Source organism: Bos javanicus, chromosome X (assembly GCF_032452875.1).
Source record: "Bos javanicus breed banteng chromosome X, ARS-OSU_banteng_1.0, whole genome shotgun sequence".
Lineage (NCBI taxonomy): Eukaryota > Metazoa > Chordata > Mammalia > Artiodactyla > Bovidae > Bos > Bos javanicus.
In genome coordinates this window covers 18,926,701-18,942,976 of record NC_083897.1, presented here as the reverse complement: position 1 = coordinate 18,942,976, position 16,276 = coordinate 18,926,701, and positions in this window count along the sequence as shown.

The window sequence follows — 16,276 nt, the reverse complement described above, 5'->3', positions numbered from 1 at the left end:
TATCATCTCACATCATCACAAAAGAAGGGTGAGTAAAGCACAATAAGATTTTAAGAAAGAGGGAAACCACATTCACATAACATGTATTCCTGTATATTGTTATACTTGCTCTATTTTATTAATAGCTATTGTTGTTAATCTCTTACTGTGCCAAACACAAATTAAACTGTATCATAGGCATGTATGTATAGGGAAAAAACATAGTATATAGAGGGTTCAGTACCAACTGTGGCTTCAAACATTCACTGGGGGTATTGGAACATATCCCCTGGGGATGTGTGTATATGTGTATAAGTGTATGTGTGTTTTAATTGCCTCCTATGCATCCTGCTGGCGAGGGAGGGATTCCTTCTCTAGGGTTATGGGGATGGCTGAGCACATGACACTTGACACTGGGCAAACAAGATCAACAATAGTTTATTGGTCACATATACTCATAACTCAGGGGAGGAAGACACTGCACACCACATGAGGGGTTGCGTTAGGGAACTGAGGGAGCAAGCAGGGGCTTTGGGGCAGGCTTTGTAGTATCAAGAGGATACGGTGCCCCTGTTTCCCAGGGGAGGATATGATTGGCTTGTTTGGATAATTCCTCATGCTGGTGGGAAATTGAAACCCTCTACTCAGGGATAAGCAAGAATTGTGCCTGGTCTCCATGATCAGAGAAGTTGCTTGTTTGGAGAATCTTCTACATGGAAGCAGATTGGAGAGGGGAAATTGTGGTTAGGACATTTGAGGTCCTCCTGGTTTCCCCAGATGTTGAGGGAGCACACAATATTGGGCCTTAAATTTAGGCCTTATACCACCATATGTAAAGATGTATGTACATATGTATATGTGTGTGAATACCACTGTAATCCAGATATAGAACTTCTGTCACTCCAAAATGTTTGTGCTACTTTGCAGCCAGTCACACCCATAGTCCAAGCAATCTAGCACTATAGATTAATTTTTCCTATTCCAGGACTTCACACAAATGGAATATGCCTGGCTTCTTTCACCTTAGCACAATGTTCATCCATGTTATAGCATGCATCAGTAGTTCATTGCATATTACTGCTAGATAGTAGTCCAATGTATGTATATACCATATTTGTTTTATTTATTAACCTTTTTGATGAAAATGTGGGTGCAAGTCTTTATTTGAGCATATGTTTTTATTTCTAGGGCAAACTTCTAAGATACATGATTGATGTATATTTAACTTTAAGAAACTGCCAAATTGTTTTCCAAAATGGTTTTTCCACACTCCTACCAGCAATATATGAAAGTTTCAGTTCCTCCACATCCTCACCAATACTTGATATTGTCATTATTTTAATGTATTTTTAATTTTAGACATTCTAGTGCATGTGAATCTTATGTCATTATATTTTTAATCTTCATTTCCCTGATGAATAGTAATATTATGCCTATTCCTCATGCCTTTATTACCCATTTATATATCTTCTTTGATGAAGGGTCTGTTCACATCCCTTAGCCATTTTTTGATTGTCATTTTTCTTCTTATTACTGAGTATAATGGTTCTTTACATATTCTAGGTAACAGTCCTTTGTCAGATATATGTATTCCAAATGTTTTTTTCTAGATCTGTATCTTGCTTTTCAATTTTCTGAAAGTTAAATTTTCAAATATGATGTTTTTCATAGCTTATATAAAGTCCAGTTTATAATTTTTGCCTTTTGTGATTTGAAGCCCTCCAGAAAGCAGATGCTGAGATAGAATTAGACATTCTTTATTGGGGGAAACACCTGTGGAAGATAAAGAAGAGAAGAAGGGACAGGTGGGAAGAGCCTTCAGTCCATGATGCTAGGCTGTACAAGGAGAGAGAGAAGAAAGGAAGAGCCTTACTCTGAAAAAAAAAAAAAAAACATCATTCAGGTGATTATTGTCTGTTATTGGAGTCCTGTGTCAGACAGGAACAGTCCAACTCTAGTACCTGTCCTCTCCTGAGTCATTAGCTGGTATCGGCCTGAAGAGAGCATGACCTCAGTGTGAAGACTACTTTGGATCTAAAAGTACAGCAGCTGGAAGGCAGCTACTCATTCTTACTGTCATAGAAGGTTGTCTAGAAAGGAGATCTGAGTGGTAATCTTCTATGGGTACTTCAGTGTGCGTCTTGTGCAGCACGGATCTACTTCTCTGTGCAGGTTAAGGGAGCATCTTCATGATTCCTATGGCCTCTCTTCCCGAGAGGAAACTTAGAAGATGTGTGCTTAGTTGCCCAGTCATGTCCAGCTCTTTGCCACCCCATGGACTGTAGCCCACTAGGCTTCTCTGTCCATGGGATTCTCCAGGCAAGAACACTGGAGTGGGTTGCCATGCCCTTCTCCATTAGAAGATGTGGGTTAGTGTAATGAGCTACAGCCTCTGTTGCTGTAATTGATCTCCAGGCCACAATTGTGACTCGCTCTCTTCCTCCTCCACTATCCAGCCTAAAATTCCATCATTTTCAGATTTCATCTTGAAGGTTTTGATGGCTTACCTGGTTATGAGGGCTTGAGTCCTTGGCAGCCATATCCTTATAGGTTGGGGTTGCTACAAATGTGCAGCAATTCACAGTTGAAATTGAGCAAGGGAATACCAGGAAGTACTAAGCGAATTACCTGGGTTCAAGCCAACTTGAGTTTGTTTCCTTATTAAGGCTGAAGAATATTCCATTGTATGTATGTACTACAGTTTGTTTATCCATTCACTTATCGATGGACATTTAGGTTGTTTCCTTATCTTGGCTATTGTGAATAATACTGCAATCAACATGGAGGTGTAGGTCTCTCTTCAAGATCTTGATTTCAATTCCTTTGGGTAAATACCCAGAAGTGGAATTGCTGGATCATATGGTAGTTCTGTTTTCACTTTTTTTTGGGGGGGGGGTACCAACATACTAGGGCTTCCCTAGTGGCTCAGACGGTAAACTGTCTGCAATGCAGGAGACCTGGGTTGGGAAGATCCCTTGGAGAAGGAAATAGCAATCCACTCCAGTGTTCTTGCCTGGAAAATCCCACGGACCGCAGAGCCTGGTAGGCTACCGTCCCTGGGGTTGCAAAGAGTCGGACACGACTGAGCGACTTCACTTCACTTCACCTCCATACTATTTTCCATAGTGGCTGCACCATTTTATATCCCCACCAACAGCGTGCCAAGGTCCATCTTTTCTCTACATCTTTGCCAGCATTTAGTTGTTGTCTTTATGATAATAACCATCATAACAGGTGTAAGGTGACATTTCATTGTGGCTTTGATTTTCATTTCCCTGATTATGCAAGTTAGTTATGTTGAGCACTTTGCATAACTCTGTAAATACTAAAAGCCATTGGCTTGTACACTTCAAATGGCTGAATTTTATGGTATGCCAATTATATCTCAATATAGTTGTCCATTTTGTTATGATATAGGCTTTCATCTCTAATTCAAGGACATTTTTAAAATGGAAGAAAGTTAGTCTTGTGAAAATTTCCAAAAAACCCCCCACTTCTGTAGATTTAATGAATTAGTTTGTAGAAATTTAGTAAGATGTGATAGTTTTCTAGACATTGACCAGGTTTATACATAAATTAACAATCATGTTAGTGCATTATTTTTCTCCACATCTATAAATGATTTTTTTTCTATGAGCTCTGTCATTCTACTGGTTTCCTGAATAATGCATTAAATAATTTTGACAGGTACTCATCAACAAGTTGTGTGAGAATTATGGTTTTAACAGTTTGAGAGTTATACTTGCAAACTATTTGTTAAACAAGTTTTCTCCACCAGGATTGCTCTGGAATCTAAGATCTCAAGACATGCACCACTCAAAGGCCACTTTGTCCCCTCTGTGTCTGTATTTCCTATATGAAATTTTTTGTATATGTGTCACAAAATTTGTGTAATATCTTAACTTTAAGAGTTCAAGTCAATATTGGCCCCAAGCCCTATCACAAAAAAAGTTTAATTGCATTTTCCCTCATGCATCTTATGTTTTATTTCCCCTTCTTTTCATCAGTCTTTATGTTTTTCTCTCCTTTGATATTCACCTCTGAGGTGGGGCTTAATGGTGGAGGACAGAGTAAATTGTTGAGAAGGAAGTTAGGGAAACAAACCATGAACGACAACTGTAATAGGTGAGATGGCAAAGTAATTGCTATGAAAAAGTTTGTATTCCTCCTCCCAAATCCATATGTTGTAGCTCTAATCCCCAAAGTGATGGTGTTTGAAGGTAGGGCATTTGGGAAGGTTATTAGGCTTAGATGAGCTCTAAGGTTGCATGAGATTGCAGTGCCCAGATGAGATTAGTATACTTATACTGAGAGGAAGAGATAGGACTTCTCTCTCTCTCCCTCTCTCTCCACCATGTATCTAAGAATACAGAGAAAAGGCAGCCACTTCCAAACCATGAAATGAGCCCTCAAAAGACACCTGATGTACCTGCACCTTGAGTTTGGATTTCCCAACCTCTAGAACTCTGAGAAAGAAATGTTTTATTGTTTAAGCCACCAAGTCTATGTGATTTTATTATAGCAGACTGAACTGAGACACTAATGAAAAATAACCTCCCTTCTCTACTTACAAATGCTGTTTCGTCTTCTGTCCCTTTATGGAATCTTTCAAATGCTTTCAAGATCATGATTAACTCTTGAAAAATATTGCCTACCCCAAAACATTTGTATCACAAAAAAGGAACTGGGATGATACACCTGGTATAGACAAAGGAATAATGCCTAACAGAGCCATTCTGGCAGGAGGAAGACTGCAGGGGCATTTTTCTTGAGGGAGGCAAGGGGTTACCAACACTGTTCAAAGGATAGCCAGTTGTCCCAGGTCATTCTACCTACCTCGAGAGCCAGATGGACAGACTGTAGGGAACATGCTGGATCTATACCATAAACTGCTTCCAACCACTTCTCAAACCACTTTCGGATGTGAGAGTTGGACTGTGAAGAAGGCTGAGCGCCAAAGAATTGATGCTTTTGAGCTGTGGTGTTGGAGAAGACTCTTGAGAGTCGCTTGGACTGCAAGGAGATCAGCCCTGGGATTTCTTTGGAAGGAATGATGCTAAAACTGAAACTCCAGTACTTTGGCCACCTCATGCGAAGAGTTGACTCATTGGAAAAGACTCTGATGCTGGGAGGGACTGGGGGCAAGAGGAGAAGGGGACGACAGAGGATGAGATGGCTGAATGGCATAACTGACTTGATGGACGTGAGTCTCAGTGAACTCCGGGAGTTGGTGATGGACAGAGAGGCCTGGCGTGCTGCGATTCATGGGGTCACAAAGAGTCAGACACGACTGAGCGACTGATCTGATCTGGTCTGATATTTAAAACCAAACAGTGACTATGCTTAACACAATCAATCATCTTTCATACCCATCCAGGTCAGCTGACTGCCAGCAACTTGAATTGGAACCTCAAAATTAGCCAGCTGTCAATTATTTTAAGAACCCATGAATCATAAAACTTTATTTCATTAAGTGATTCAAATTTTGCTTCTGACTTTAAGACTTTGACCTAATACATGCCAAGTTGTAAGTTAATGGTGGTTTCAGTATTTGGAGGAAAAAAAAATCAAGACACATAATGCAAGTAACATACCTCCATCTCAATGTTGTCTTGTGAACTACAACACATGAATGGCAAAAGCTTACCTGTCCAAATGAAGAAAGAGATGGATAGAGGGAAAAAAGTGAAAAAAAACACTGGTGTGATTTATTTCTCTATCCTATGTTCTGGAAAAATCACCAAAATTTAGAAATGAGACAAAATGTTAGATTGTACAACCTTTGAACATCACACCAGAGATTTGTCTATTTTATCTCACCCCTGTATCATCTGACACAGTATATTTAACTTTGTTGACCAACCATTTGTAAGGGAGCACAGGCTTTCTACAGTACTATAAGAGTTTAAACTGTAGATAAGTAAGGAAGGAGGACTTTTTTTCTGCTCATTAGGGAAGTTTATATTTTTACTGTTCCACAGGGTTTATCAACTAGGTTTATGTGTAAACAATATCATTTTTGCACACCTTTTCCCATCCCACTACCTACATAATGAAGGTTCTATAAATGTTTTTCAAAAGCACCTGTATCATTCTGCTGGCTCCCTGAATATTGGGATAAGTAAAACGATGACATTGTTCACTATCTTTGTGGGATTAATGGTTTGTAACAATTCGGGTGCTTTCCAGTGGCTTTTTGGAAATGAGGAAAGCTTTTCTGAGAAGCCTCCAGACTGACTTCTCACATCACCATGGCCAAAGTAAAGATCCATTAAAAAGGCATGAAACAATTCTAACTGGTTTAAAGGATTCATCATCCATGATTGAACAGTTGCCAGTGGGGTCTCCATCCTCAGGAACACCTCAGGATACTGACTTTGATATTTTATATGCGAGACTCAACAGAAAGGAGAGTGTCTCTAACATCACCCATGGGAAAGCAAGAAATACATCTTCTGAACCACTTTTACATGAATAGGGAAGGAGAAATGTCATATTCATTGAGACTCAATTTCTTTTTAAATAGTGTCTGACATTTATTGAAAATAAGAAAGACTTTTCTCCAAGTAGTGCTGAGTTGGGGAGATATGAGTTATATTGTTGACCAACAAACACATAACTAAGAAAATACTGCACATTCAGAAGACAATTGTATTCTGGGTGAAACTAAGGGTCCACAGGAGACAATGAGTGATTCGGTTTGACTGCCAGGCAGCCCTGGGACCTGGCAGTCACACCCAGCAGGAACAGAAGATGTCTCTGGGAGTAGGGAAGGCCTGGGTCCCATCACAGGTGAAAGTCTGGCCGACTCCTCCAGAGCAGTGGCAAGCTGTTGGAATCCTTGTTTGTCCAGAGGCTGTGGCCAGCTCAGACACCTCCCGGGTGAATCCAGATCGCCAAAGGCTGCAGGCTGCGGGTGGAATGCGGTGCACGGTGATGGCCGCCACAGCGCGTCTCTGGCCACCCGGAGGCGGGCCTGGGAGTCTGGCAGGGGGCGGGCGGTTGGCAGCGGCCGGGTGTGGGTGGTTTGCCCAGTGGGTAACAAGAGCCCAGCTCGCAGCTGGAGAGCAGGACCGAGTCCAAGTGTGCAAGGGAGAGGCCGGGCTGACCCGAGAGGGCGGCGGCAGCAGCTGGAATCTGGAGCGCTATTCCTGGAACAAAGGCAAGCACTACGCGGGAGGGGACACGAGCACGGGGGAGATCGCGGCCACCCGAAGGTGAGGGGGGACACGGCGGGAGGACGCCTGTGGCGATCTGGGAGGCGGCGACTGGCGCGGCGGACCCTCCCCCGAGCACCCGCCCCCAGACCCGAGGCGCTCCCGGCCTAGAAGTCCTCGTCTTCCACCCATCCAAACACCCGCTTCATCTCGGCCAGGAAGCCCCGGTAATCGTTGAGGAGGGGGCTCTGCTTCCTGATGTAGGGGATCACCCACTGCAGGGCTGGCCCGGTCATGCGGGTGATGAGGAACGTCACCTTCAGGGCATCGTTGGTGAACAGGTTCTCGTCCACTAGCATGTAGGCGCCCGTCTGCACGATAAACTCCGGGAGCCGGTCGGTGTCGCCGTCAAACGTCTCGGGGAAGGGGATCGGGTTCCTCCACCGACGTGTCTGAGGCCGAATGGGCAGGGCCAGGAGGGCCTTGATCAGCTGCACTCGGCCGTCCATCGCTCCTGGCTCTCTTTGCTGGGCTTGGCGAGGTTCAGCTAGGGTCAGCGAGAAGGCGTGGCGGGAAGTGCGTATGTGTGGAGGCGGGCCCGGAGTGGGTTGGGGCCTAGGCGGTGCCTGGCGCCGCGGGGCTCCGCCCACAAGGCCTAGTTCTTGCTATGGCGCAGGCGCGACACTGGGTCTAGTTGGGTGGGTCGGGAGTAGCGGAAGGAAGCGAGGCTAATACTAGCTCGAGGAGGCGGGGTCAGATTATAAGGGGCTGGGCTAAATTTTCCTAAGGCGGTACTCAAGTGTGGGGCGGGAGCCACAGGAGTAGTCCAGGCGGAGCTCGCAGCACTTGTAGAAGCCAGGGATGGCCCCTCTGGAGTAGAGAAGTAGGCCTGGTGCCCACTCTCTCTGTGGGCTCCTTATTTGTCTTTCTGAGTTTCTTGTAAGACCCTCGGCCTCTGGAAGCCCCTTGCCTAAGATTCTGTTGTGAACACATTTTCTTGTTTATTCATACATCTCTCAGCCAGAGATTATTGGCACCCATGCTGCGGATGTGGTTGCCTGCCATATTAATGTTAAAGCCCCAAATATTAGCTAACACAAATTAAAGCAGCATATTCATAGAAAGATGTACCATGACCAGGGAATGTAAAGAAGTTTTAACGTTAAGAAATCTCCTAATTTGCTATATTAAAAGACCAAAAGAGACTAATCAGTAGAGAAAGGCAAATGTAAGAGGGATGCTTTCCAAAATCAATTTTATACATGTTCAATATAAGGATAAAGGAAATGAAAAACTAAGAGTTTTACGAAATAGGAAAGGAGGAGAGGAATTTAACCATTACCTGTTATATCTGAATTCCATGTTGTGACTGAGTATAAAATTAATATAAATTTATCACCAGCTTCCATATATAAATAAAATAGCCAGTTAAAATACATAATGGTAAAAGACTCTATTCAGTAAAGAAATTCAAAGCAAATAGTGCCTAGGAATGTATTTTTAAAGTGTAAAAACCACATGAAAAATGTTTTAAATGCTAAAGAGGGGTGCAAAGAATACTCAAAAAAAATGGAATGATAGCCCCAGAGACAGGTTGACTCAGTGTCATAAAGTTGTTAAATTTCCCTGAGTTAAATTATACTTCCAACACATGACTAGTAATGGGATCTTGTCCTGAGGCAATACTGTGTTTAATCAAGTACAGGCACTATTTTTCCCTCCAGCATCACCCTACAAAAACACCAAGAAGATTTTGTTTTGATTAGATGAACTGATTTTAAGATTCATGTGGAAGAGTAAACAATGAAAAATGCTATGAAAAATTTTGAAACATAGGGTTAGTGAAGGATGGCTTGCTTCAACAGATAATCACAAATAAATGATTATTTACTGGTATATTTTCATTGTCTTTTTCTCCTGAATAAAATATAAGATGTTGGCAACCTCAGGTAGCCATGATGTGAAAAAATTGCCTCTGATTTTTTTAAGTAAATGCCCTGAGGATAGGGCTTTCCCATAGCTATCTCCCACTTAGATTAAATAAACACTGTCCTGAGAATGGAAATTTTTCAGGAAGCTACAATATCACACTTTGAAGAAAGTCTCAACTGTGCTGGAGGTAACAAGTTTCTATGAGAATCTTATCCTGCCTACTTTCTCCCAACCCACCTCCTCCCAAACTCAGACACCTCTCCTTACTGCACCAGCCATTCCACCCTCCTGTTTCTTAAATACACAAGCTCATTTACTGAGACACATTCTTATCTCAGACTGGAAAATAAAAAGACAAGGGCCCATGTGGCAGTTGAGGCGAGGAGGTTTGTTCAGGAGTTCTCTGGGTTGAAAGAAAGGCTAAGTATGAAGAGGACTTAAGTTGTTTGGGGGAAGGTTTTGCCAACAGCAAGAGAACCAAGAGTATCAAAGTACAGGGAAGATTCAGATAAAGAAATCCCATTTTTAAAGTTTGGTCAAATTCATTTTCAGAAGGATTGTGCAGATTTCAAGCTCCTTTAAACAGTGTATGTCCTTCCCATCGTGTAACAACTCCACCAGCAGTGACTTTCTTTTAATAGCAATTGAACATGATGGATTACATGGCGGGTCTATAAGTGCATTAACTGACAATATTTCATTACCACTACAGTGGAAATATTTTTGTATCTTTATATTTCAGTTGTCTTTTATCTTCTCAGGTGAATCTGTTTATATGATGCACATTTTTTGGTCTAAGTTTTGCTTACCTGTTTGTATTAAGTATTAGTGTACATATTATGCATCTGTAATAATTGTTGTTGTTGTTTAGTTGCTCAGTCATGTCCAACTCTTTGCGACCCCATGGACTGCAGCATGCCACACTTCCCTGTTCTTCACCATCTCCCGGAGCTTGCTCAAACTCATGTCCATCGAATCAGAGATACCATCCAACCATCTCATCCTCTGTCATTCCCTTCTCCTGCCTTCAGTATTTCCCAGGATCAGAGTCTTTTCTAATGAGTCAGTTCTTCGCATCAGGTGGCCAAAGGATTGGAGCTTCAGCTTCAGCATCAGTCCTTCCAATGAATTCCTTTAGGACTGATTTCCTTTAGGATGGACTGGTTGGATGTCCTTGCTGTCTAAGAGACTCTCAAGAGCCTTCTCCAACACCACATTTCAAAAGCATCAATTCTTCTGTGCTCAGCCTTCTTTTTGGTCCAATTCTCATACCCGCACACACTGCTGGAAAAACCAAAGTTTTTACTATACAACCTTCATTGGCAAAGTAATGTCTCTGCTTTTTAAGATGCTGTCTAGGTTTGTCATAGCTTTTCTTTCAAGGAGCAAGCATCTTTTGATTTCATGGCTGTAATAATATAATCCATAATAATATAAAATATTTTTTCACTGCCTTGAATTATCATTTCTGGACAAATATAACTGTTGACATTTTAATTAACCAAATGGATTTCTGTGATTGTTATATTCAATTTGACACTGAACCAAGACAAAGGAAACACCCCAATTGTCTCTTACAGATTTTCTTTAAATTTTTAATCCTATAAGTTTTTGACTCATCTGGAATACCTTTTTAAGATTGTACAACTTGAAAATCTTGCTCGTTGCACACCATTTTTTAATAAAAGCAAGTTTTATAACATTAGTTAACAAATTCACATGAGGATGAAAGTGATTTTAATGGTTTTCACTGGTTTTGGAACATCAGCTTGTGAAGTGAGAATTAAAATCTACAGGCTGAGATGATACAATACTAAAAATTTGAGTTCCATCAACATTTTTGTACCATTCAGTCTTCTTTTAAGGCTGAGATCCACTTTATCAAGTGCTGCCTGTTCACTTGAGGGAGACTCCTCAACTGCCAAATAAGAAAAGACCTCATCAGGCAATCCATAAAATACATTACAAATGACCGTTAATCATTTAATAAAATATTCATCTAAATTTTATTCAAACAAACTGACAAGATAAATTAAAACATTGTTTTTCACGATAAGATTTCTGATTGAAGGCTGGAAAATCTAACATTCAGAATGCAGAAAAACAGTCACTTGCACATCATTCATGAAGGGATGAAGAACAATAAAAATATCATGAGGAAAGATTTGTAAGTATAAGTGAATACTAGGAATGAACTTTAATCAGATAATCGATACAACATTACATTCAGCTAAATATTTAAGACCAAATTAAAGGCACTTGTCTATTTTAAAAGAAATATAAAATACAACATTTGTATTAGTCAGGGTCCTCCATAGCAAGAGAACTAACAGGATGTACTATGTGGTGTGTGTGTGTGTGTGTAAAGAGAGAAAGAGACTGAAAGAGAGTCAGAAAGAGATGATTATAAGGAATCGGCACACATTTACAACAGAAAACAATTGAATGGGAAAGAATAGAGATCTCTTCAAGAAAATTAGAGATACCAAGGGAACGCTTCATGCAAAGATGGGCACAATAAAGGGCAGAAATGCTATGGACCTAACAAAAGCAGACAATATTTAGAAGAGGTGGCAAGAATACACAGAAGAACTATACAAAGAGAGCTTAATGACCCAGATAACCACGATGGTGTGATCACTCATCTAGAGCCAGACATGCTGGAATGCAAAGTCAAGTGGACCTTAGGAAGTATCACTATGAACAAAGCTAGTGGAGGTGATGGAATTCCAGCTGAGCTGTTTCAAATCCTAAAAGATGATGGTGTGAAAGTGCTGCACTCAATATGCCAGCAAATTTGGAAAATTCAGCAGTGGCTACAGGACTGGAAAAGGTCAGTTTCATTCCAATCCCAAAGAAAGGTAATGCCAAAGAATGTTCAAAGTACTGCACAATTGCACTCATCTCACACACTAGCAAAGTAATGCTCAAGATTCTCCAAGCCAGGCTTCAACAGTATGTGAACCATGAACTTCCAGAAGTTCAAGCTGCATTTAGAAAAGGCAGAGGGACTAGAGATCAAATTGCCAACATTTGCTGGATCATTGAAAAAGCAAGAGAGTTCCATTAAAACATCTACTTCTGTTTTATTGACTATGCCAATGCCTTTCACTGTGTGGACCACAACAAAATGTGGAAAATTCTGAAAGAGATGGGGATACCAGACCACCTTACCTGCCTCCTGAGACATCTGTATGCAGTCAAGAAGCAACAGTTAGAACCAGACATGGAACGACAGACTGGTTCAAGATTGGGAAAGGAGTACGTCAAAGCTGTATATTGTCACCCTGCTTATTTAACTTATAGGCAGAGTACGTCATGCGAAACGCAGGGCCAGAGGAAGCACAAGCTGGAATCACGATTGCTGGCAGAAATATCAAAAACCTCAGGTGTTATTTATAGTGGAGGGGGAGATGGTGCAAATATTTGCTCTGTGCTCACGCTTGGGCAAGCAATTTCCCTACAAGGATCATAATTTCCTCGCCTATAACATGAGAGTGTTGTCCTGGAATAGTAGTTCCCAAACTCAGCTCCACAAAAATCTGTATGCTTTTAGTCATTCATAATCTCGGGCACTCTGTCCCTAGATATTCTGGTTCAGAGGTGTGGAGTTAGCAAAGTCAAGGCCTGGACAGGTGTGAAACAAGAACAAAAACAGTCCCCCAGGGCTTCCACAGGCCCCATGTAAGAAATCTGTGATGTAGATATTAAAAGGTGCTCCTCCAACAAGGTAGCCAGGTTTCCTCACTCTCGGGCTCTGAAAGCCTTGAACAGTCTAATGCAAGTTGTGAACTATCAGTAGATGTTAATATCATGCAACATTCTGAAAGGTGTTTGACCATAGACCCAACACCTACTAACAGTCCAGGCACAACAGCATTTTCCAGATTACAGTTTAGAAAACCCTAGATTAGGTGTCTTAGCTCAGATTGTCTAAACAAAGTATCATAGACTAGGTAGCTCAAACTATGGAAATCCATTTCTCACAAATTTGGTGGCTGTTAACTCCAAGACTAAGGTGCCTGCATATGATTGCCTTCTCCCTATGTCCTCACATGGCCTTTCCTCAGTGTGTGTAGGCAGAAAGAGATCTCTCTCTTTTCCTCTTCTTATAAGGCCATCAGTCCTCTTGGATTACAACTCCCGACTCATGACCTCTTCTAAATTCATCTCCAAAACTTTCTATCTTCAAACATAATCACATTAGAGTTGTCTTGAAAAGACTGATTGGGGTGAGGAGTGGTTACACAAGTCAGGCTATAGCACTAGAAGATATCCAAGCCCACTCTGAGCCTATATCCTAAGATTCTCAGTGAACCATTTTGTCCTGATGAATCATTGTTCACAATATGAAGGAATTACCTGTGGGAAAATAGTGTAGATAACCTCAGTTCAATTCAGTTCAGTCACTCAGTCGTGTTCGAGTCTTTGCGACCCCATGAACTGCAGTACGCCAGGCCTCTCTGTCCATTGGTAGACTGCTGGAGTCCACCCAAGCCCATGTCCATTGAGTCGGTGATGCCATCCAGGCATCTCATCCTCTGTTGTCCCCTTCTCCTTCTGTCCTCAGTCCCAGCATCAGGGTCTTCTCAAATGAGTCAGCTCCTCGCATCAGGTGGCCAAAGTATTAGAGTTTCAGCTTCAACATTAGTTCTTCCTTTAGGATGGACTGGTTGGAGCTCCTTGCAGTCCAAGGGACTCTCAAGAGTCTTCTCCAACACCAAAGTTCAAAAGCATCAATTCTTCGGCGCTCAGCTTTCTTTATAGTCCAACTCTCACATCCATACATGACCACTGGAGAAAACATAGCCTTGACTAGATGGACCTTTGTTGACAAAGTAATGTCTCTGCTTTTTAATATGCTGTCTGCTGCTGCTGCTAAGTCGCTTCAGTCGTGTCCGACTCTGTGACCCCATAGACGGCAGCCCACCAGGCTCCCCGGTCCCTGGGATTCTTCAGGCAAGAACACAGGAGTGGGTTGCCATTTCCTTATCCAATGAATGAAAGTAAAAAGTGAAAGGGAAATCGCTCAGTCGTGTCCAACTCTTAGCGACCCCATGGACTGCAGCCTACCAGGCTCCTCGGTCCATGGGATTTTCCAGGCAAGAGTACTGGAGTGGGGTACCATTGCCTTCTCCGAATATGCTGTCTAGGTTGGTCATAACTTTCCTTTCAAGGAGTAAGCGTCTTTTAATTTCATGGCTGCAATCACCATTTGTAGTGATTTTGGAGCCCGGAAAAATAAAGTCACCCACTGTTTCCAATGTGTCCCCATCTACTTGCTATGAAGTAATGGGACCGGATGCCATGATCTAAGTTTTCTGAATGTTGAGCTTTAAGCCAACTTTTTCACTCTCCTCTTTCACTTTCATCAAGAGGCTCTTTAGTTCTTCTTTACTTTCTGCCATAAGGGTGGTGTCATCTGCATATCTGAGGTTACTGATTTCCCCCGGCAATCTTGATTCCAGCTTGTGCTTTCTCCAGCCCAGCGTTTCTCATGATGTATTCTGCATATAAGTTAAATAAGTAGGGTGACAATATACAGCCTTGATGTACTCCTTTTCCTATATGGAACCATTCTGTTGTTCCATGTCCAGTTCTAACTGTTGCTTCCTGACCTGTATACAGGTTTCTCAAGAGGCAGGTCAGGTGGTCGGGTATTCCCATCTCCTTCAGAATTTTCCACAGTTTATTGTGATCCACACAGTCAAAGGCTTTGGCATAGTCAATAAAGCAGAAATAGATGTTTTTTTGGAACTCTCTTGCTTTTTCAATGATCCAGCAGATGTTGGCAATTTGATCTCTGGTTCCTCTGCCTTTTCTAAAACCAGCTTGTACATTTGGAAGTTCATGGTTCACGTATTGCTGAAACCTGGCTTGGAGAATTTTGAGCATTACTTTTGCTAGCGTGTGAGATGAGTACAATTGTGCAGTAGTTTGAGCATTCTTTGGCATTGCCTTTTTTGGGATTGGAATGAAAACTGACCTTTTCCAGTCCCGTGGCCACTGCTGAATTTTCCAATTTGCTGACAGATTGAGTGCAGCACTTTCACAGCATCATCTATTAGGATTTAATATAGCTCAACTGGAATCCCATCACCTACACAAGCTTTGTTCATAGTGATGCTTCCTGAGGCCCACTTGACTTCACATTCCAGGATGTCTGGCTCTAGGTGAGTGTGAGTGATCATACCATCATGATTATCTGCGTCGTGAAGATCTTTTTTGTACAGTTCTTCTGTGTATTCTTGCCACCTTTTCTTAATATCTTCTGCTCCTCTTAGGTCCATACCATTTCTGTCCTTTATTGAGCCCATCTTTACATGGAATTGTCCCTCGGTATCTCTAATTTTATTGAAGAGATCTTTAGTCTTTCACACTCTATTGTTTTCCTCTATTTCTTTGCATTGATTGCTAAGGAAGGCTTTCTTATCTCTCCTTGCTATTCTTTGAAACTCTGCATTCAAATGGGTATATCTTTCCTTTTCTCCTTTGCTTTTCACTACTCTTATTTTCACAGCTATTTGTAAGGCCTCCCCAGAAAGCCATTTTGCTTTTTTGTATTTCTTTTTCTTGGGGATAGTCTTGATTCCTGTCTCCTGTACAATGTCACAAACCTCCGTCCACAGTTCATCAGGCACTCTGTCTATAAGATCTAGTCCCTTAAATCTATTTCTCACTTCCACTGTATAGTCATAAGTGATTTGATTTAGGTCATACCTGAATGGTCTAGTGGTTTTCCCCACTTTCTTCAATTTCAGTCTGAATTTGGCAATAAGGAGTTCATGATCTGAGCCACAGTCAGCTCCCGGTCTTGTTTCTGCTGACTGTATAGATCTTCTCCATCTTGGCTGCAAAGAATACAATCAATCTGATTTCAGGGTTGACCATCCAGTGAACTCCATGTGTATAGTCATCTCTTGTGTTCTTGGAAGAGGGTGTTTGCTATGACCAGTGCGTTTTCTTGGCAGAACTCTATTAGCCTTTGTCCTGCTTCATTCTGTACTCCAAGGCCAAATTTGCCTGTTACTCCAGGTGTTTCTTGACTTCCTACTTTGGCATTCCAGTCCCCTATAATGAAAAGGACATCTTTGGGGGGTGTTATTTCTAGAAGGTCTTGTACATAACCTCACAGAGGTGTATTTTCAAAGTGTTCTTAGTGCCTCCTTTGAAAGAGGTTGCCAAAGAACAAAGTATTACCATGATGA